Below are 22,011 nucleotides of genomic sequence, written 5' to 3'. Positions count from 1 at the left end.
TTTCAATCTGTTTTAATTTGTATTTAGCTGATTACTAGCGAGGTTGATCATCTTTTTATATATTTAGTGGCTACTAAGATCCTTCTTTTCTAAAGATTTTTTAAATATTTAGGCCTTTTTTTCTATTAGATGGTTCATTTCTTTCACATAAATTAGTCATCGTTTTTTTAAAAAAATGTTCTCTATGCTAGTCCTTTGCCAATTATATTTGTTGCAAATGTCTTTTTCAACTTTGTTGCTCATTTCCTTCTCTTTCTAAGATGCCTTTGGCTGAAGAATTTTTAATATCAATGTAATTCAATTTATCATTTCTTTCTTTCTGGGTATTAATTTTTGTATTTTAAGATATATTTCCCTCCCTTGAAATCAGTCATAGAACACGCTATCAGGGTTGATGGAGGCCTCATAGGGTGGCGGTGGGTCATCAGGCTGGTCAGTGTCTGGGTACTCGTACGCAGTGTATGGAGGCGGAGGGCTATGGAAGTGGAAAGCCCTGCCTTCTCCATCATCAGAAAGGGGTAGCGGCTGCGTCTGGGCCATAATCAAAGCCGGGGATCCTGTGGTCAAGGTTAAAGTGGTGCAGGTTTGCTCCAATCAGGGACTCGATGTGCTCCCGGTGGACCCTGGAAAGCAGCAGGGACAGGATGAGACAGGAGGAGAAGCAGCTAACAATGAGACACATCCCGCCGGCCATGGAGTCGAACAGGCTCTTCCCGTCTGGGTCCAGACACAAGAACTTGCAGCGCTCCTGGGGGTCCTTGCGGTTCTGCCGGCAGCCCTGGGGCGGTTGGCAGAGGGCGGCCACGCACATCTCCGCTCCCCTCACGGCAGGTGCAGCTCAGGCCGGGTCGCCTTCTTCGCGGTGAAGTGAAACCCTCCACCCACCACGTTGTCCTTGATGTCAGCACACGTCGGACTTCATTTACACAGAAACGAAGACTTCTCGTAGCCGTTCCCGCATGGCAGCCTTGCAGGCCCGGTTGCGGAGGGCGGGGAAGTGGAGGCACCGGAGCTGGACGCAGAGCTCCTCGTTACTTTCAGACCTGGCGGAGGCAGAGGCACCGGTGGGAACCTGTGAATGCTGCCTCCCAGTGGCCTTCCAAGCAGCCATTCCGGCCGGTGACCACAGACCAGGAGCGAACCCACAACTTGTGCTGGTGCCGCCAAGCGGACCTCGGACCTCCGCTGTGGCTGGTCCCACTCTTGGCCAGGACGCAGCGCAGCTCCTGGGGAGGGTGGCGAGGGGGCGGCGGACGCGCTGGCAGGTCTGTGCAGCGCCCCAGGAGCTCTCCCCTCGCAGGGAGACCCTGCAGCAGCCTTCACAGTGGTGCCGCCGGCTGGACACTTACCCAGGAGCATGACGGAGGCCCAAGCGAACAGGCCGCCGCATTCACTGCGTGGAAATGCGTGGGGTCGCCACTGCGGGCCGCCCGGCCTGGGACCCACAGCTTCCTCCCCACGGTAAGGTCTCGAATGCCAGTCCCTTCTGGTGGCAGCGGCTCGGGGCGGTGAGCACGAGCAGGAAGGCACGCTGTCTGCCATGGGCACCATTTAGCCTCCGTTCATGGCCCGAGGTGACCCCCTGGGGAGCTGGGTGGGGTCTGGGTGGGAGGTGGGGGGACAGGAGTGAAGAGGTGGTGGCAGAGGGCTCGGGTGGGCGGGGCTGCACAGGCCTCGGGTTCTCGCGCATTCTGGGCCTCAGCCTGGGGTTCCAACTTCAGCTCCGTGCTAGATGGTGGCCCTGTTTCTTAGCCCTACTGGGTTTGGCTCAATGGATAGAGCCTCGGCCTGCAGACAAAAGGGTCCCCGGTTGGATTCCGGGCCAGGTCAATATGCCAGGGTTGTAGGTTTGATCCCCAGTCAGGGCACATACAAAAATCAGCTGATGAATGCCAACAAATCAATAACTAAAAAAATATATACCAAAAAACAATTCTTGTGGCAAAGCAGCACACAGGTTGAAAATTACTGCCCTAGATCATTTATTTATAACTAGAGGCCTGGTGCCCAAATTCGTGCACCAGAGGGTCCCTTGGCCTAGCCTATGGAATCTGGCCATAACTGGCTCTCCGACATCTCCTGAGGGTCCCGGATTGCAAGAGGGCACAGGCCAGGCTTAGGGACCCTAGGGGTGCACGATGGGGGATGGGGAGGGACCGCTGGAGGGCTCCAGGGCATGTCCAGCCTGGCTGTCTCAGTCCTGATTGGCCAGACCCCAGCAGCAAGCTAACCTACCAGTTGGAACGTCTGCCCCCTGGTGGTCAGTGCATGTCATAGCGAGCAGTTGAGCTACCTTAGCATATCATTAGCATATTAAGCTTTGATTGGTTGAATGGCTGACCAGACGACCGGACACTTAGCATATTAGGCTTTTATTATATAGGATTTTTAATAATACCTCTCCCCCTCCACCCCAGTTTGTAATAACACTTCTGTCATATATCACATTTCCCTCAATTTGTGATAATCTCTCTCCCAATGTGTAATAACATCGCTGTCATGTATCACACATTTATATGTGTGTGTGTTAATTTCTGGACACTTTTCTGTTCTCTTGGTCTATTTGTCTATCTCCTCAGCATTATCAAACAATCATGTTTATTCTAGTTTGTAATAATTGGTACTATTTTGTGGCAGATTTCTTTCTAATCCATCCAATGTAGCCTTAAAATGTAACATCCTAGGTTCCAGGAGTCAGCACATGCTCTCAAGGTGGGAGTCATTTGAGTACCAATTTATCACACTGTATTCCGAATGCTTCATTTTGTGGCATTTGAGGATTCCTTTATTTCTTTGATTCTTAGCTATGCATTTAAAAGAATCTTTATTAGAAATTATCACCCATTGGTGTTTTTTCTGGATGTTTTTCAGAATATTCTATTCTCCATATTGCCAGGGGACAAAACGTACTCCATTTGGCACAGAGAAACTATCTGCTTTCAAGAAAATGTCTAGATTTTAAGGGAAAATATTACTCTAAAATTTTTGAGAGTATGAACATAGGGGGGAGAATGGGAAAGAGTTTAGTTTATGAGTTATCCCCATCATCACACAGTCAATTATTCTCAGATCTTGATAGGTTCTGCCAATTAAAATACTGCATCTGGAATGAAATATTTTCATAGAGATGGTTAGCAGCCTACCATGACTTTCCTTTCTATAACAAATACTCAATAAATTTATCTTGGTTGATTGATGATAGTATGTCAAAAGACAACTTTTCAAAAACAAACATTTATATCATCCTGACCATGTGCCAGATACCATTTTAGATGGTTTATAAGTATTAGCTCATGTAATACTCATACAACTTGATGAAGTAGGTAGTGTTATAACAGATAGATTAACCAAACTTGGAATAATTAATTAGGTTGCCTAATGTCAACAGCTGGTAAGTGGTGGAGGAGGGATTTGAATCCAGACAGCCTGCCTCCAGAGTCAGTACTTTTAACCACAATACTATGCATAATTTAGCTCATGTTTCTCGGGAGTTTATTGTCTCTGGTAGGTGGTAAAGTCTTAGTGATAGAACACGGTCATAAACTCAGAGGAGGGAAATAAGAAATTATATAAAGTTATCTCACTACCTATATTTGGCATAATTCACAATAACTTGGCAGTGAAATGTCAAATGTAAGCATGATTTACAAGTGGACTATAGCATGCTCTCATTATATTTTACTCATTCAACACTTTTGAGTGTCAGTTATGTGGCAAGTATTTTGCTTCACGCTGAGGTTAAAAATATAAATAAGACATGCCCTCCTCCAACTCTCACTTATAGAGTCTAGCAGAAAGTTCACCAGAATGGCAGAAGTGGTTTCGTTGAACAGAGATATTTCTCTGTTGTACAATTGGGGGTGGGAAGTGTAAGAGAAAAAGGTAAATATATATAAAAACAAGCAAGCTGGAAGATGAATTGTTTTGACCGTTTGCTGACTCATTCCTATTGTACCTATACTAGTGGGAAAGCAAAATTGCAGTGTTGTAAAGTAAAAAGGCAAAAGTTTATCTGCAGGGTGAATGCGACCACCATGACTTCTCATTCCAGTTGTATAATCAAACTGTATAGGACTTTGAACAATTTGTGCTTGGGCATTTTTTTCACTATCGAATGCTCCAAACTGGAAAATAAAAGCAGAACCAAAGTATAAAAAGTCAAGGCTGATAATAACATATAGGTGCTCTGAGTTTTTAAGTTATTGTTCACTTGCAAGTTTTGTATTTTTGTGAACACTTTCAAGTCATGTAAATACTTTCAGAAAAATCTGCACAATATGCTCTTTATATAGCGCTGGCTCTACTAGTCCACAATCAGTAATACAGTTTCTTGGGTTCCTCTTCCAGTAGCAGGGGTAGCTCCATACCACTCTTTCCATTGTATCTGGCTCCTTCTCTTTCTGTGACAAATACCATGTAAGAGACCATTAAGTGGCATTCTGGAAAGATAAAACATTCATGTAAATTGATTGAATCAGAATAACCTAATTACTTTATTGATTTTCATACTAAGAAAATGTGTTTGTCATTGCATTTGTCATATGACATTAGAGACCACACTGAAAAACAATTTTAGAAAAATGGAGAAAAGAATTAGGCCAAAGCTTGCAAAGAAATACTTATTGAAATAATTCTTAAGGGGCTATTAGTAACAAGAGTTGTAGGCTAGATGAAACAAATAGAAAGCAGTGGCATCTTAACAATGAGGAAAGCAAATGGAAGTCAGGCACACAGCATATCAAAGCATTTCGAAGGTCTGGGAAGCCATCCCACTCAGAGCTTTACCCATTATCCTTCACCTCATATGACAGGAATGGTAACGAAGCATCAATAAAGACAGCCAGGAGGATAAAAGATCTTTAGGTCAGAGCTCCTTGCGGAGACTAAAAAAAATGGTGTCAGTGCTCATTCTTGAGAAGTAAATGGAAGGTGAACATGACTAATACAGATAAAGTTTGGAGTATAGGAAAGGTTTATGTAAGGAAACTCTTCAAGGATGTAACAGTTCAAAGGCAAGAGGGCATGAAATAGAACAAAGAAGGGACTGATGTTTAAAGATTGTTATTAAAGAGTGCAGTTCAGATTGGCAAATACTGGCCATAGGTGGCCCTGGAACTTTTCATTTAGGAAGAAGGAATTTCTTAGATACTTGGGTAAAATTATAGAACAAAACAGTGAGTGTTGCAAGTATGACCTGGGTGTTTTCTCTGGGAGAACTGTTCTTTTCTATCTTGGAGTATATCTTATAGGTAGTTTGCTCAGAGGTCAAATATCATGTCTTTTGGACAGTTGATAGTATGTGATATGCTGCATTTACTTTGTTGCTGCCAGCCAACCAATTTTTGTACATATGAAATTATATTTTGAATTTTTATTTACAAGCACATTTATATGTTGACATTAAAACCTATCAGTGGAGAAAGCTGTTTACTAACTACATAATGAATACAAAGACATTCATCGGGGCTACTCAGGCAGATTTGGGAGGAGAGGAGAGGTCAATTCAGTCCAATTCAGTACTTTCTTTGGTAAATGAAAGTAAACTGCATGCACATGAAACTTGTATTTTCCTGAGCTAATGGTAAAAATGTGTTTATATTAATTACAGTAAGTTGTTTTTTTTTCTGGATTTTATACTACCTATTATTTCATTATTTTCATTACTCTTCATATCTCTTCTATACAATTTCTAAGCATCTTCAGGGGTGTCTCCTGTGACTTCACACATAGGTGTGAAATTAACTATTGCTAGCTATGTAAAAGCATTCTGCTGGATGCTTCTGGTGTCCATAGCTTCCTACTAGGCACAGCCACTGAGCACCACCATCCCAAATGCCAATGCTGCCCTTGGCTGCCCTGTGCTCTGTGAGACCTTCAGGGAAATGTAGGGCCCTCAGTCACACTCAACTTTCCCCTGCAGAGGTGGGCAGGTATCTTTTTCTCATGTTAGTTTTTTTTTTTTTGTCATGTGGATATCAAACCTGTGCTGCTTTGTCTAGGTGCCTTAGAAGTTTTAGTGAAAAGAGTATCTCTATCTCTATCTATCTCTATCTCTATCTATCTCTATCTCTATCTATCTATCTATCTATCTATCTATCTATCTATCTATCTATATCTATATATATCTATATATATAAAGAGGTAATATGCTAATTGGTCCTAACGGTGCCCCAGTCATGACCATTCAACAGGCTGCACGTGCACAGGAGCTGGTGGGCAGGGACCGGGGCGGGGACTTGTGCCACCAGGACATGAGGCTGCCGCTGGGGGCGGCCTCCCCGGCAGAGGTGTATACAGGCCCGCCGTGCCACCTGGCCCGGAGGAGGGCGTCAGGACGGGCCTCGGCAGCCCCCTGGTGGAGGTGCCGCATCAGGGGCAACCCCCCCACCCCCCTGGCAGAGGCACGTGCAGGCCCAGAGGGGGGCATCAGGATGGGGGCGGAGGGCTGTCAGCACTCCTGTGCCAGGGTCTGAAGGCCAGAGAGGAAGGGAGCGCAGATGGGCAGTTAGGGGGTTTAGGCCAGGAGGGGAGAGCAGATAGGCAGTTAGGGGGATCAGGCCAGGAGGGAAGAGCAGATAGGCAGTTAGGGGGATCAGATAAGGAGGGAGAACAGATAGGCAGTTAGGGGGATCAGATAAGGAGGGGACAGCATTTAGGGCTATTAGGCTGGCAGGGGAGCAGTTAGGGGCATCAGGCAGGCAGGTGAGCGCTTAGGAGCCAGTGGTTCTGGATTGCAAGAGGGATCCCAGATTGGAGAGGGTGCAGGCCAGGCTGACGGACCCCTCCTCCCCCATGCATGAATTTCATGCACCAGGCCCCTAGTATATATATAAATTCTAACCTAACTAGGATTGAGTCAATGGGTCAGGGCAGATGGCTTATTATAAATACTTTGTTTTTTCTTTGTTGGTGACTAAGGTTTTGTTATTGAGCCAAGTCATTTATATTCTTTGGGCACATTCATTCCCAAGGGGCTTGCTTCTCAGTCCTGAGTGCAAATGGATTTCTTTGTTTCTCTCCTCCACCCATTTCTCCATGTCTGCCAGGAATGAGCCACTCAGGTAAAAGCTGGGAGATCAGATTGAACGAGGACTCTTAGAACAAAGCAAAAACAGAAACAAAATCAATAAAGGGAGGGGAAGAAAAGTAGAAGAGGAGAAATAGGCAAAAAATAGTAAAAGCAAACAGTAGATCAGTCTCCCATTCTATTTCCCCCCTTGCTCCATACTTGGAAATTCAACTTAAGCAGTGACTGCCTTACAGACGTTCAGCTTGATTCTCTAGTTATTTCTGAGAGAATGCCGGAAGTGCACCCCTTCAGTTGCTAAAGAGAAAGACGTTCTCTTTATATCCCTTTCTGATTCTCATTAACTCCTGCCTTATGCTATACTATTTTTGTTGGTGGCTGGCTGCATCTTTATAATATAGTTTTCCATGGCAGAAAATCTTTTACACCAAGCCACTTAATGATCTTTTACGTGGTATTTGTCACAGAAAGAAAAGAAGCCAGATAAAATGGAACAAAAATTGCTGTGTCAGCTCAGTTTAGAATATCTTTTTCACAGATATTTCAGTGACATCAACAAAGCTTGTGAGTCACCTAAAGCTGGCAGGGACTCACTTTGGTTCCTTTGGAAGGTAGAGCTGCACAAGCTCACAGGCAAGGTGAGACAAGCCCCCGAGGCTGGGATACCAGGCCATTTCTAAGGCTAGGATAGCTTTCTCTTCTCAAACAGTAGAAGCATGTCATGTTCATTTGCTGATGACCTTAGCTGCAGAGTCAACACTGACTGCAAGCAGCAAAATTAAGAAGGCCATGGCAAGTTTCTGTGGCCTCATTACAACCTGCTGGATAATTTAAGGTAGTTCAATTTTTAAATTGAGAGAATTCACAAGCAGTTTTAATAAATAGTACAGAGTTATCTCTTGTACCCCTTGCCCAATGATAACAGCTATAGTGAACAACCAGGATATTGATTGACATGGATACAATTCAACAATCTTACTCAGATTCCCTAGTTTTACTTGCACGTGTGTGTAGTGTATGCACATGTGGTTGTGGATATATTAAGTCCTATAGTTTTATCATCTTGTAGGTTTATGTGCCCACCACCACAGTTAAGGTTCTGAACAGTTTCAACACAAGGATCCGTTATGTTGCCACTTTATAGCCACACCTACCTCCCTCCTGCCCCCATATCATCCTTAAACAATCACTCATCTGTTCCTCATTTCTATAGTTTGCCATTTCAATAATGTTATATAAATGGAATCATACACTACTTAAATTTTTAAAAACACAAACTTTATTTTTAGAGCAGTTTTAGGTTCACAGCAAGTGGAACAGAAAGTACAGAGAATTCCCATATACTCCCTGTCCCAACACATAGCCTTCCCCATTACCAACATCCTCCACCAGAGCATCATATATATTACAAGTGGTGAAACTACATTGACACAGCATTTCACCTAAAGTTTATATATAAGTTCATAGTTTATATTTTTATTAGAGTCCCGGTGCACAAAATTCATGCACGGGGGGGGGGGGGGGAGAGGGGGGTTGTCCCCTCAGCCGAGCCTGCACCCTCTCCAATCTGGGATCCCTTGGGGGAAGTTGGACATCCCTCTCACAATCCTGGACTGCTGGCTCCTAATCACTCACTGCCTGCCTGCCTGCCTGCCTGGTTGCCCCTAACTGCTGCCCCTCTGCTGGCCTGATTGCCCCTTACTGCCTCTCTGCCAGCCCGGTCGCCTCCAACTGTCCCTCTGCCAGCCTGGTCACCCCCAACTGCCCCCCCTGCCAGCCTGGTCACCCTCAAATGCCCCCCTCTGCCAGCCTGGTTGCCCCTAATTGCCACCCCCCATAGGCCTGGTTGCCCCCAATTGCCTCCCCCTGCAGGCCCGATCACCCACAACTGCCCTCCCCTGCCGCGACCCACCTCCTCCCCTGGGACCTGCCTTCTCTGCACGCGGTGGCAGAGACTCTGGGACCGGTCTCCTATGTGCCGTGCAGAACTGCGGGACCCCCAGGCCTCACTGTGCAAAGCTGCTGCTGGGCCCCGCCTCCGCTGTGCATGTGGCCATCTTGTGGCGGCCATCTTGTGGCAGCCATCTTGTGATGACGTCGTGTGTGAGGGCCACCTAGGCTTTTATTAGTATAGATTATTTTTGTGTTGGTCCAGGGACTATCTGTCCTCAGATTCCTCCTCATGGTATACTGTGCTCTGTTTATATGCTGGGGTCTGAGCCCTGTGGGCTGTGTTTTGTGGTTTCCTACATGATGCTCAATGCTGGGTTCAGACCAGGGAACCTTTCTGCTAACTCCAAGATCTGAATCATCCCTGGGTCTTCTTTGATTGTTTTCTTTATTCTTTTGATATTTAGATGCATTTTACTGTTTTTTTCAAAGGTTCATAAATTTTGATTGTTGCTCTATGTTACAATGGATGGTTCACTGTCTTCTCCTATCCCCAACCTCAAACATATGTTTCTTTCTTTTTAAAAAAATATATTTTATTGATTCATTACAGAGAGGAAGGGAGAGGGATAGAGAGTTAGAAACAGCGATGAGAGAGAAACATTGACCAGTTGCCTCCTGCATACCCCCAATGGGGATGTGCCCGCAACCAAGGTACATGCCCTTGACTGGAATCGAACCCGGGACCCTTCAATCTGCAGGGCGACTGAGCCTAACCGGTCAGGGCAAACATGTTTCTTAATGATTGCACAGTACTTGAATTACAGAGAACAGACTTTTAATGTTTATTGGCTAAATGAATAGGTAGAGGTATGGGGTGAGGTACTAGAGACCCGCCTCCTGAGGGAATGATCAGAATCAACTTTTTGCCAAGATTCTGATAACCTGTTGAGAATCACTCTCTGCAAGTGTTACTCATGGAAGTGTCTTATCCCCAGGTGTGTATACATGCAGAAAAGAGGTGAGAAGCTTTGCTCTCTGGAGAACAGAGCTTCCTATACAGATCTGCTTCTTGACTCCTTGGAAAGTAACAGGACTGGGCTGAAAATTAAAGTACATCCCCAAATAGTATAAATGGAGAGATAGTGTTTGTCACACATTTCCTCCTAGTCTCCATCAGGGCAGAGGAAGGTAAATATATACAATGCATCTGTACCTGAGCTGGAGGAAACAGTGGTATGGACCAGGAAGCAATCTGCCATAAATTGAGAGTTTATCTTTAGAGTTAATTTAAATGTAAATTGTACTCTGCTTCTGCGTTTGTTTGTGTGGTTTTTTAAAAAATATATTTTTATTGATTACAGAGAGGAGGTAGAGGAAGAGAGAGATAGAAACATCAATGATGAGAGAGAATCATTGATAAGCTGCCTTCTGCACACTCCACACTGGGGATCAAGCTGGCAACCTGGGCATGTGCCCTGACCAGGAATTGGACCATGATCTCCTGGTTCATAGATTGACACTTAACCACTGAGCCATGCTGGCCAAGGTCATGCATTTGTTTTATTTATTTAATTTATTATTTTTTAAAATAATAATTTGTCTTAATAGGAAGGTCTACTTTGAAGCAAGTTGACTCTCTCTCTCTCTCTCTCTCTCTCTCTCTATATATATATATATATATTATTGATTTCAGAGAGGAAGAGAGAGGGAGAGATAGAAACATCAATGATGAGAGAGAATCATTGATTGGCTGCCTCCTGCACGCCCCCTACTGGGGATTGAGCCCGCAACCCTGGGCATGTGCCCTTGACTGGAATCAAACCTGGGACCCTTTGGTCCGTAGGCCAACGCTCTATCCATTGAGCCAAACAAGCTAGGGCCAAGTTGACTTTCTCAATGCAGGATGTGAGTTTTACTTGGAAACTTTGTGTATTCATGGGCACTCTACTTCCCAGCAGCTGCTTTCCATTCTCACGTTTCTTCCTTGGAAAGTACAGCAGTGGGGGACAGAGCTCACTTGATGCTACCAGGTCTCTTTCTAAGAGAACATGCTGATAGAAGAAGAGAGCTGGAGGCTGCTGGGTGCTTGGAATGGAAGCATGAGAGAATAGTTGGTTATGGGGGTGGGAGAGGTCACAGAAATATTAGGGTGGGAATACCTTTGGCTTGTCCTCATATCTTAGAATTTTGGATGGTACTGACTTTTATTAATATGAGCCATACCTTTCCCTTCAATAATTCTAAATGTCATAAAATTGCCAGTAAGAGAAAATCTGATTTTGCTAAATAACCTGTGTCTTGCCCCAAACCACAACTGCAAATTTAACTGTAGCTTCACCATCTGCTTAAACATTTTTACCATGGCCTCAGAGGATGGAAGTTACATACCTGTTTCTTTAGTAAGGTTGACATTGTTCTCTGTGCACTGCATCTTTGCTCTTACCAGACATGTATAGTCTCGTTTAGGAGAGAAGTGCTGAGATGAGGGAAAATAGAAGCCTTGGATACACTGTGAATCTGAAATGCAAATTTTATCCCAGTTGCAGTATTTGCTAAAGTTCATTTTGAGGCACTCTGGGAAGTGATTAATTTTAAGGCAATACAGGATATTGGCCACTGAATTTAGAGGTCCTGCAGGATAAATGAAACTGCCTGTTTTCTTATTACCTGAGGGATTTTTAATATAAAATGGAAGTATGACAGCTAGAGTAGAATATAATATCTTATTTTTACTGGGGCATAAAGTACAGTAGAAGCTGAGCTATAGGATAAATGGGCCTATTGCAGCATAGGTCAAGCTAATAAAATAAAAATACATTAAGTTTGATCTATTTGTACATTTCTGTGTATCATAAGAGTGTCTTGCATCTTTTGGAGAATAGGGTCTTCTCTCTCTCTCTCTCTCTCTCTCTCTCTCTCTCTCTTTTCTCTCTCTCTCTCTCTTTCTTTCTCATCTTTTCAAACTATTCCATATTTCCCCAGCCATAATTTACCACTTACTTATCAAAATGTATATTCTATAACATCTGTAACAATCATTTGGCAATTGGCCTTCTAATGTGTTATTCTAAAATTGATATTTAGATTCTGTATTATTGCATAGCTAGTATCTTTTCTTCCTAACTGGATTATATATGCCTTTAAAGAATAGGAAATATGATTTCCTTTTTGTATTACCCAAATGTCCTAATGTAGTTCTCAATGAATATTTTATTTACTTTCTATTATATAGGCAACATTTTTTAACCAACAAAAGAGAATGGAGTTTTAAAACATTTAGCAGTTACTCAGGAGCCAGGTATATGGAAGTAGATTACTTTCCTCTTCATGGGTGACTAACCATGCAAATTATTTCATAAACATTATTGTGAATTTAGTTTAAAAATATTTTTTATTGATTTCAGAGAGGAAGGGAGAAGGAGAGAGGGAGATAGAAACGAGAAAGAATAATTGGTCAGCTGCCTCCTGCACTGGGGATTGAGCCCACAACCCGGGCATGTGTCCTGACTGGGAATTGAACCAGGACCTCCTTGTTCATAGGTCAATGCTCAACCACTGGGCAACACTGGCTGGGTGCAAATTTAGTTTTTAAGGTACAGATATGCATGGTGGCAGGGAGAGTGAGAAAGTTCTTTTTTTTTTCTTTTTCTTTTTTAGTACACAAAACTATTTTACTTTTCTCTTGGGAACAGAGGAAGACATATATTTCTCAGTATCCTTTTGCATCTCAGTGGTCTGTGTCACTGAGCTCCTGCAATGGAAGGTGGGGGAGGTGATGTATATTGCTACTTACAGGCCTGCCCATGGAGAGTCCCTGTGAAATCTTCCTCGTTCTTCCCCCAACCACATCTTAGGAGAGGAAGGCTCTGAGATGGTAGAACACACAAGGAAACATCCTGAATCCTGAGGTGACCACAAGGAGGAACTTCCCAGGAGATTTCGTGGCCAAGAACTTTAGCTCTGCATTTTACACGAGCAAGAATATTGTTTAAAGCTCCTGAGACATTGGGGTTTTCTATCACAAGTTAATCTTGAATAACACATGTTGAAAAATCAGCAATGGGGACTGAAGGCTTAAGAGTTGCAATTAGCGGAAAGCAAATGAGAGGAGAGAGGGGGCGGGAGATTGGAGTCAAGTAACATGGTCTTTGACTGGGCTCCCTGGAGGGAGTGGTAAGAAGTAAGATGTTGTTGGAAGTATTACTGGCTGTAAAAACTTTAAGAACTGAGGTACAAAATATTTAGTTAAAAATGTTTTCAGGATGTAATTCTTAATACATATAAAAGAACATATACTGATGTTTAATTTTTGAAGCATAGCTTGTGAACGCACCACCCAGCCCGAGAATCAGAACATTGTCATTATTGTTGAAGGTGCAACTCTTTGGATAAATTTTAGAAACATGTTGGGGGGGAAGCAAGTCTCAGAAAATTATATAGTAGATGATAACATTTTTTGTAAAGCTAAAAAAACCGTAACAAAATAATGAGGAATTTTGGCATACGTTCAGTGCTTAGTTTTTAAGTTGCTATGCTGTGCTCTTTTGCTCTAAACCTTTAGTGCAAACTTTTTGAATTTTGTTGTTACACTGGAAGGATAAATTCTGAAATTTAATGAGGAAAGAGATATATAATAATATCTGCCTATAGTCTTATTTCTCAGAATGTGTCACATGGAACCTCAGGCTTGGGATAACTTTGAACTGTGTTAGAAATGCACATCTCAGCACCAAGGAGACCAACTGAGTCAGGATCTGCATTTCAACAAGGTCTGGGGAGGTCTGCACATGCAGGTCTGGGAAGCACTGGACTACAGGCACTCTGGAACCATAGTTCCCCTTCTCCTGAGCGGGCTCCGTATACCATGTTCATCAGATAGTTCCAGGGGGACAAAAGAGATGGGCAAAGTCCAAATGTCTGTTGAGTACCCACCTTGTAAAACAGACATATCTACGGTTCTCTTTTCTTCCTAGATTCTGTCATAATCAGGCTTATGACACAGCAGTCAGTGACTCTCACATCCCTAAATCACGGTAGTTGTTTCTTAGCCTATGTGCATGCTGCCTTCCAGGGAAATACCGGTAGGAGTTCCTGTTATTGGTTATACTCCCACCTAACGCCATGCTCCCTAAGAGAATCATGCATTATAAGTCGGGTCAGCATGCAGGAATGACTAGGATGAAGCACTAATATGTCCCTTTCTCAAATGGCACCTCTTTCTATTTGAAATGCTGGGTGTACTTCACACACTAATGAATGACCTTGCTGGCTGCTAATGCATGCCAGAAAGCATTAATTTGATTCAATTTTTACCGTGTACTGATGGATCCTGTTAGGAATAGGTTTAAAAGATGAGATTAGACGTTTCCTTAACTAGATTTAAGAAAAAAAAAAAAAAAAGGACAGTCTCTTTAGTTCTGTAAAATGAGTTGACATGTGCCATTAAATTCATTGCTGTTATCTGTCACAGGCTTTTCTGGGAAGAATTATGAATGCTAAACTTTATTAGAAATATGGCTCAATCTTAATATTGCAAGCGTGTTAGTAGACTAGAGGGAATGCAATTGTTTTATCAGAATGACTTTGGTTTGTGGATGTATAATTAATGGAAGAGATAGCTTATACCATCAGAATTTCCATTTAGGTTTTGAAAGTCTAACAAAAACCTAAAAATGAAATATACCAAAAATAAATCATACTTCAGAATATAAAAGAGATTAAAGAATAAACGAGGCAACTTCTCATTAAACATGATGGATAGCACATATGCATTCACCACCACTTCTACTGAAAGCTTCATAAAATGACAATAGAGAGATTTTTTAAAAGTTATAAGCCCCAAATACAAAAAGACAAGGAAAAGGGAAAAATACAACATAATGTATGGGGGCGGGGGAGGGGAGGGGAGCAGAATTTCCTAGTTATATATTGCTGCATAATTATCTTAATTGTTAATGGATTAAAACAATAATAATTTTTATACATCATAATTTCTGTGGTAAAATTTTGGGCAAGGTTCAGTTGGGTGATTCTTCCGTTCCCTATGGCATTGACTGTGAGCCTTCAGAGGTATTTATCTGGCCACTGGGCTGATCTGGAGTGTCCACAACTGCTTTACACATGCACCTTAGCAGAGACAGCATGGGGTCTGGACTCAGGGGGTCTTCTTCCCTTCCCACGCAGTCTCAGGCCGGCCTCATGTGTTGCCGTTCCCACAGGGTGGCTGGATTGTTTACCTGGCAGCTCAGGGCTCCCAGAATGAGTGTCCAAGAGACAGGATATCCAGGCTCACACTGTTAGGGCCTGGGTCTGACAACTGGCACACTCCTTTCAGCCTTATCTTATTAGTCAGAGTAGTCTTCTCAATCGGACAAATGGGGCAAAACATTTACAGCCATCTTTAATCTATTGCCTCGTTATGTGATTGGTAACAGACTTAGAAGACCAGAGGACTCTAAAAGCCAAGCCAGCAGTGAGGGAAAGACAGAGGTCAGCTGAGTCTGCCACAGAGCCCTAGAAAGGTTCAGGAATTTCAGTTTCTTCTAACAAGAGGGAGAGGGACATAAGCAGGGCCAAAACCATAAGGATTGGTTGAAAGGCTGAATAAAACAAAATAAACTGATGAACAAAATAGATCCAGAGACATTGACACTTGCAACAGACTGACGAATTTCAGATGGAAGGGGGTGGGGGAAAGAGATTAACAAAGAATTTTATATGCATAGATGCATAACCCATGGACAGACAATAGTGCAGTGAAGGCCTGGGGAGGGGGCGGAGTGGGGTGGAGGAGGTCAATAGGGGGAAAACAGGGGACGTCTGTAATACTTTCAACAATAAAGATACAATTAAATAAATAAAATAAAAAGAGTTAGATTCCCTCTCACAGTTTGCTGAGTCCCCCTCCATACTTATAGAGGGCTAGAGGTTTAATTTCCAGAGAAGTTGAACCAAACAGACCCTGAAGTTGGGCACAATTAAACTCAGGTAACTATACAAAAAAAACAAAACAAAAACAAAGATAGTAAATTAAAATCTACATATTGTGCCATGCAATCTGCTTCCGCTCATCCGAAATCAGCTCTGTAATACTGGCAGACTCTTTGGTTAAGAAATGGAGGGTTTCTCTCTGGCACAATTAGCCAATCCATGAGATCATGTCTACAGATGTTGATGGTTTGGGGGGTCCAGTGAAATGGCACCATCAGATCCTCATCAATGAAGCCGTCAATCATCCCATCTATACGTAGAGCATCTACTCAGGATTTTAGTATCGCACCATTAAAATGAGCAGACAGTCTAGGATCAATAGACATTAGAGGCAGGCTCTTAAGTTGCGGAGGCCAAACCAAATAAGTAGAAATAAAGAACACAGTAAATGAAAAATGTAAAGAACAAAGTAAAATAAGAAAACTGTAGTTAATATCCCTAAATAGGTAAGAAAATATATTCCATAAAAGAAACAAAAAAGGACATTGAGTAATCAAATTAGAATGCTTGGAAATGAAAACTATGGGATCAGAAATTTAAAATTCAGTAGAATGAAAGATATATTGGAATAATTTTTGAGTTAAATAAAAAAGATTAAAAAATAGGAAATTTTAAGAAAATTAGAAAGAAAGTTCAAGAGGTCCTCTATCCAGATGATAGAATAAACAGAGAAAATGGGAATAAGCAATTGGAAAGGCTTATTAGGAAAATATCCCATATCTGAAGGATATGAATGGCCATACTGATAAGGACCACTGAAGGACCACAGAACAAAAGATAAGAAAGGATTCATGTTATGGTACATAATCATGAAGTTGTAGAGAACTGGATACAAAGAGAAACTCCCAAAAGCTGATGAGAAAAAAAAATAGAACAGAATTAAAAATTATACACATCTTTTCATGAGCCACACTGGATGCTAGAAGATAATGGAGTAACATATTCAAAATTCTGAATGAAATAATTTCCAATCTATGCTCAGTAAAGCTATCAATCAAGTGGGTAGAAAAAAGGCATATTGCTTTTAGCTGGTTAAAATATGATAGAATATATTCAGGGTAAAGGTTGTGAGTGATCATTTTTTCTTTATTATGCATTCCATTCTCAATTAGATTCTAAGGTTCCCAAGGAATATAATTTTAATTTTTAATTTGTCCTGATTAGCTTCTCATAAGGTAGGCATTTATGAATGGCATTTATAAATAAATGGACTCTGCTCTACTTTGAATCATGATTATTTGGAGTGCTGAATAGGATAGCATTGCTTTGACTTATGAAAGTAACATTTTTTAGTTGCCATTTCTTAATAGGACATCTAATATTTATTCTCATTTTTTTCATGGTCTGTGTCTGTATAAAATACCTTTGTCTTCTTATGCTCTTATTTGATCCAATAGTTTAAAGGATTTTGTCGCTTGAATGTTCAGGAAAAAAAGTAGAATGTGATGCTCACATTTGTTTTAACAAAATACTTTCAGAGCTGATTGTGATGATATTGACCTGATAACACAGAGTGCCAATAAATTAAAGACAGCATTAGAAATTTCCCATTTTAATTACTATCCAGGCCAGTAATCAGGAGCTTAATTACTCCCAGTGTTATTGTTGATAATGAAGTGTTGACTGCCACCAGTGAATATGCGCTGTAATGAATAAGAGAACAAGCTGCTTGACTTACACTGTGGAGGACGGTGGCTCTGGACCCTCGGGAATCATGGCTCAAGGAGAATTCGGAGATCTCTATGGATCTGGAAAACAGAGAAGACTTTGAGCCAGAATTGTCAATCACAACAGAGATCAAGAGGGACAGGAAAGAGAAAGTTTGGATCAGATGAAAAAATATTGGGTGTCTTGAGATAATGCAGACTTCAGAAGGGTAGAAAGAAAAACTGACCTCGGGAGGCTGAGCTGAAATATTCAGAATCAAAGAATGAAGGCAGTCACTCACTAACCAATGACACATATTTGTTTTTATTTTGCATACACATAACAGTAAATGTGTGTAATTTCTTCTGCTTGTAGCAAAGTTATTTACTTTTTTCTTTGTTGCTTTTAAAAAGATACCCTTAAGGGGGGGGCGGGTGCGGTATTTGACTTCCCATTGGGATTATTATAGGAAATGCGGCAAGAGTTTCATACCACTAGCAAGAGTCCAAAAGAGGCACTTCTGTGACCTCACACACCCTCACATATGATGGAGGCTTTTATTACTCACTGTCCCAAAGCAGTGCCCAGGCTCATTACTGCCACTGTGTGTTCACCCCTGAACTAATGATTGTTGAATGCTGTGGGGAGCTGGGGGCTTTCCAAGTGCAGAGACTGGGACATATGGGACCTTGAAGAATAAATGCTTTTGCAGTGGAGATGCCAATAGTCTCTTCCCTACACACACACTCACACACACACACATACATTCCTTAGGGAAACCCCCTTTCTCTAATCCTTGAAAGGAGTGGCCCTATGCATCACATGACTTAATCCTCCTTGCCGTGGCTGTTGGACCATGGATAGATGTCAGACCCATTCTAAGACTGGAATTTGGAGTTGGGACACCAAGAACTTGATTCAAATAAACAGTGGTAGGCACTGGACCCAGGAGATCATGCAAACTTGGGGTGTGTGGCCTATATACATGAGAGAGGGAGCAGAGGACAGAAGTAAAGATTAAGTTCGCCCTTATGTGACTGCTGCCTGATGGAGAGTTGATATTGAATGGCTTTCAATCCAGTTCTAATTCATGGGAGTCCTGTTTAGATACGTTGAGGATGTAAACTTAAAATACCCTCTACCTCTCATAACTTGAGTGGGATTCTCCCCTTACAATGGTCAATTCACATTCATGATTCCATTCAATTTTTCTAACCAGCAATAAGATCGGCTCACCTGCTGGCCAGTTAAGGGAATAAATATGTGGTTATAGAATGACTAGGCTACTGCCATCACACAGTTTCATAATTACTTGTATTTTACCTATCTCCTTTCGGAGTTTGTGAACTCCCTGAATTTTTAAACAAGGAATTTACCCGTTTGTTTCACATAATGGATGGCCAATTGCATTTTGTAATTGGGTATTGCCTGGCATCTGAGAAATATGTTTGGCTTAATACTTCAAAAGAACAACATCCCTAGCACTAACTGGTGACGGAAACTCCTTTCCAAGTTTTGTTTATATGAAACACTAGGAGTGGGTATGTTACAGTGGGAGCATCCTTTGGTGAGAACTCTTTACCGTGATATCAGGTCCCGTGTGGCTCATGGAGGAATTAGTTCTGGAATTAGTTGCTCAGCAACAGGATGAGGAAGTGAGCCTGGCAGCATGTGGCTGAAGCCCTTGGTCATTCTGATTCCAAGCAGTGTGTTGGGCCAGTGATGGGCTCCTCCAGCCTTAAGACCACTCAGATAAGCATCTATCACTGTGTAAATTTAATTATTTGGCAATTGTCGAGCAAAATCATTTCTAGAAAATAACCGTCTTTAGAGCTAACTTTTGCATTTCCAATTTTTAAAAAATATGGCTTAGACAGGAACATAAGGGTAATATCATTTAATTAAACTGCCTATTTATTGACTTTCCCAAGAGACTTCTTTCTCCCTTTTCCTGTAATACGTTATAACATTACCATAATGGGACTTTATTCTTTCTTATTTTCCACATGCATTGCTCTGATAATTGGAAAAAGTCAGAAAGTTTGACTATTGAAATGAGTGACCTTTACATTTGGAAAACTAATTTGTTCAACACAAATATAGGAGATCTCATTATGTCACTTAAAACATATAAAATTGATGGTCGATTTCATTTTTTATTAAAGGAAATGATTTACTTAAAGGATGGATACTGTACCTTTCTGTGTTGTTTTCTTCCTGTCACTCATTTCTTTGGCTTCCCCCGTCCCAAATTTAGTAACAAGTCTTTGATAGTTACTTTTGCATTTGAAAATGTAAAGGTTTTATATATAAGTAGTAATCAATGCCCAGGAAATTTGCAGCAAATGGATCATAATGGATGCAGGCTGGAGAAAGTCCATGATTCATTTATTCACCTTCCAGCACAGGTTCCCCCCAGACTTTCTATTCGAGAAGAACAGCCCAGGGCTTTAGGGAGTTTTGTTTTTGTCTCCTCCTCCTCTTCTTCCTTCTCCTTCCCCTCCTCCTTTCCTTCCCCCTTCTTACTGTAAATTAAATCAGTTTGTACATTTGGAGGCAATGGTATCCTGGAACAGGTTCCTAAGTATTCCCTTATTTCCATTTCAGCGTCTCAAACCCTAGGTTATTGCCTTGTTTACTTTTCAGCCTAGTCCTTGTTTTTTGTTTTTTTTTTAATGAGGGAAAAAAGCATTTACAAAGAATAGAACCTGAACACACTACCTGACCTCCTTCACTGTGGGCAGGAACCACCAAGTGCTCTGGGAAGCCAGTGTATTTTCCGTGGGCTTGAGCTGAGGCTCCGAGATTCCCAGGACCAGTGCCACCATGCCTCACATCTCTGCTTACTTTGTTTATCATTAAAGGATGAGCTGTCCAGATTATCCATCATTTCAAAAGTTCTCTTCTTCCTCAGGACACACTCTGATCTGATGCTATCTCCTGCCTGCCTCTCCCTGTCCACCCGGACTGGACTCTCCCTCACTGCCCTGGGAACCCAGGGTTGGTCACCTGTGAACTGCTCAACATCCTCCACCCCTGGTTCTATTGTTCCCATCACATTCCTGTTCAGTTTTACTGACACCACTTTGTCTGCAGTTCCTCCGAAGGCTGCTGTGTTTTCCCTCATACTCCTTGGGAACTCTAGGGCCTGGGGGCAAATCGATGGTCTCTTATCCTTTCTCACTGCCTACACACCTTCCCTCCCTTCTCTTTTCAAACTCATAAGTTTTTTGTTTTGTTTTGTTTTTAGTGTATGACTTCAGATCCTACCATTACTCCACCTCCCTTTGCTAGCTACCCTTTTCCCAGCTGCTTCCTCTCACGAGGTGACTATAACCATGGCTCACTCCTTTCTTCTACTTCCCCTATCTCAGTTGCTTGACTTTTTAGCTCCGGGAATCTCTACCTCCTCTCCACCGTGCCTGCCTTCCTGACTCATGTATATGGTTATATCCAAACCTGGTGTCACTAGTAACTGTATGTCCTCCAACATCCCATTTTCTTCCTTTGCCTTCCAGCCAGCTAACTCCTAACTTTCACACACCCACTTTGATCATTCTAGCTCTTTTTTTAAAAATGTATTTTATTGATTTTTTACAGAGAGGAAGGGAGAGAGATAGAGAGTTAGAAACATCGATGAGAGAGAAACATCGATCAGCTGCCTCCTGCACATCTCCCACTGGGGATGTGCCCGCAACCCAGGTACATGCCCTTGACCAGAATCGAACCTGGGACCTTTCAGTCCGCAGGCTGACGCTCTATCCACTGAGCCAAACCGGTTTCGGCAGATCATTCTAGCTCTTAAAGACTTCATATCAGCTGACCCTTCCACATATTTGCTATTCGTAACCTCTTAATGTCTTTCTCCTCCTTTTACCCAACTTAGAGTCCGTGTTTTTCACTATAACCATTCCTCTGCCAACATCTTTAACTCTCTTGACCTTCTCTTCTTCTACTGTATGAACCTGACCAAACTTCAGTCCTTCGTAAGCCCAGTAATCTGTGTATCCCGGGCCTGTATCAGGGCAGCTAAGCAGTGCTAGATAATCACACTATAATGCTGATGGGCCTCTCTTCAGATTATGGCCCTAGATTTCAAGAGCACTGAACACTGTCTGAAAATCCTATTTCACTTTTCTAGTAAACTCATCTTCATCCCCCAGATGACTGTTTCATAACTTCTCTTCTCCCCTCCGGTCTCAAACACTGCTTTTTCTTTTTCCTCCCAATTGATGACTTGGCCTTATATTTCCTAGAGAAAATAGACCCGATCAACAAGAAATTCCTCATTTTTCTGTCACTTGACTGTGTGTATGGCCACATACTCTGCCTTTCCTTCTCTATTGTTCTTGGCTTGTGTTCTTGATCGATTTGCTCTCTCAAATTCCTCTTAGGTTCGCCAGCTCCATTTCTTCAGCACATCTCTAACGTTGGAGTGCCCAGGCTTTATTTTT

General features: G+C 42.2%; 1 pseudogene; it reads right to left on the bottom strand.

Moving 5' to 3' along the window:
* Nucleotides 1–366: 366 nt before the first annotated feature.
* On the bottom strand, nucleotides 367–20,385 carry LOC138992781 (integral membrane protein DGCR2/IDD-like; annotated as a pseudogene).
* Between the last annotated feature and the right edge of the window lie 1,626 nt (nucleotides 20,386–22,011).

Source organism: Myotis yumanensis, unplaced genomic scaffold, assembly GCF_028538775.1.
Source record: "Myotis yumanensis isolate MYYU_CA2020_CCGP unplaced genomic scaffold, mMyoYum1.0.hap1 SCAF_1, whole genome shotgun sequence".
Lineage (NCBI taxonomy): Eukaryota > Metazoa > Chordata > Mammalia > Chiroptera > Vespertilionidae > Myotis > Myotis yumanensis.
The sequence above is the reverse complement of the archived record's forward strand: the minus strand, read 5'-3'. Positions and strand labels throughout refer to the sequence as shown.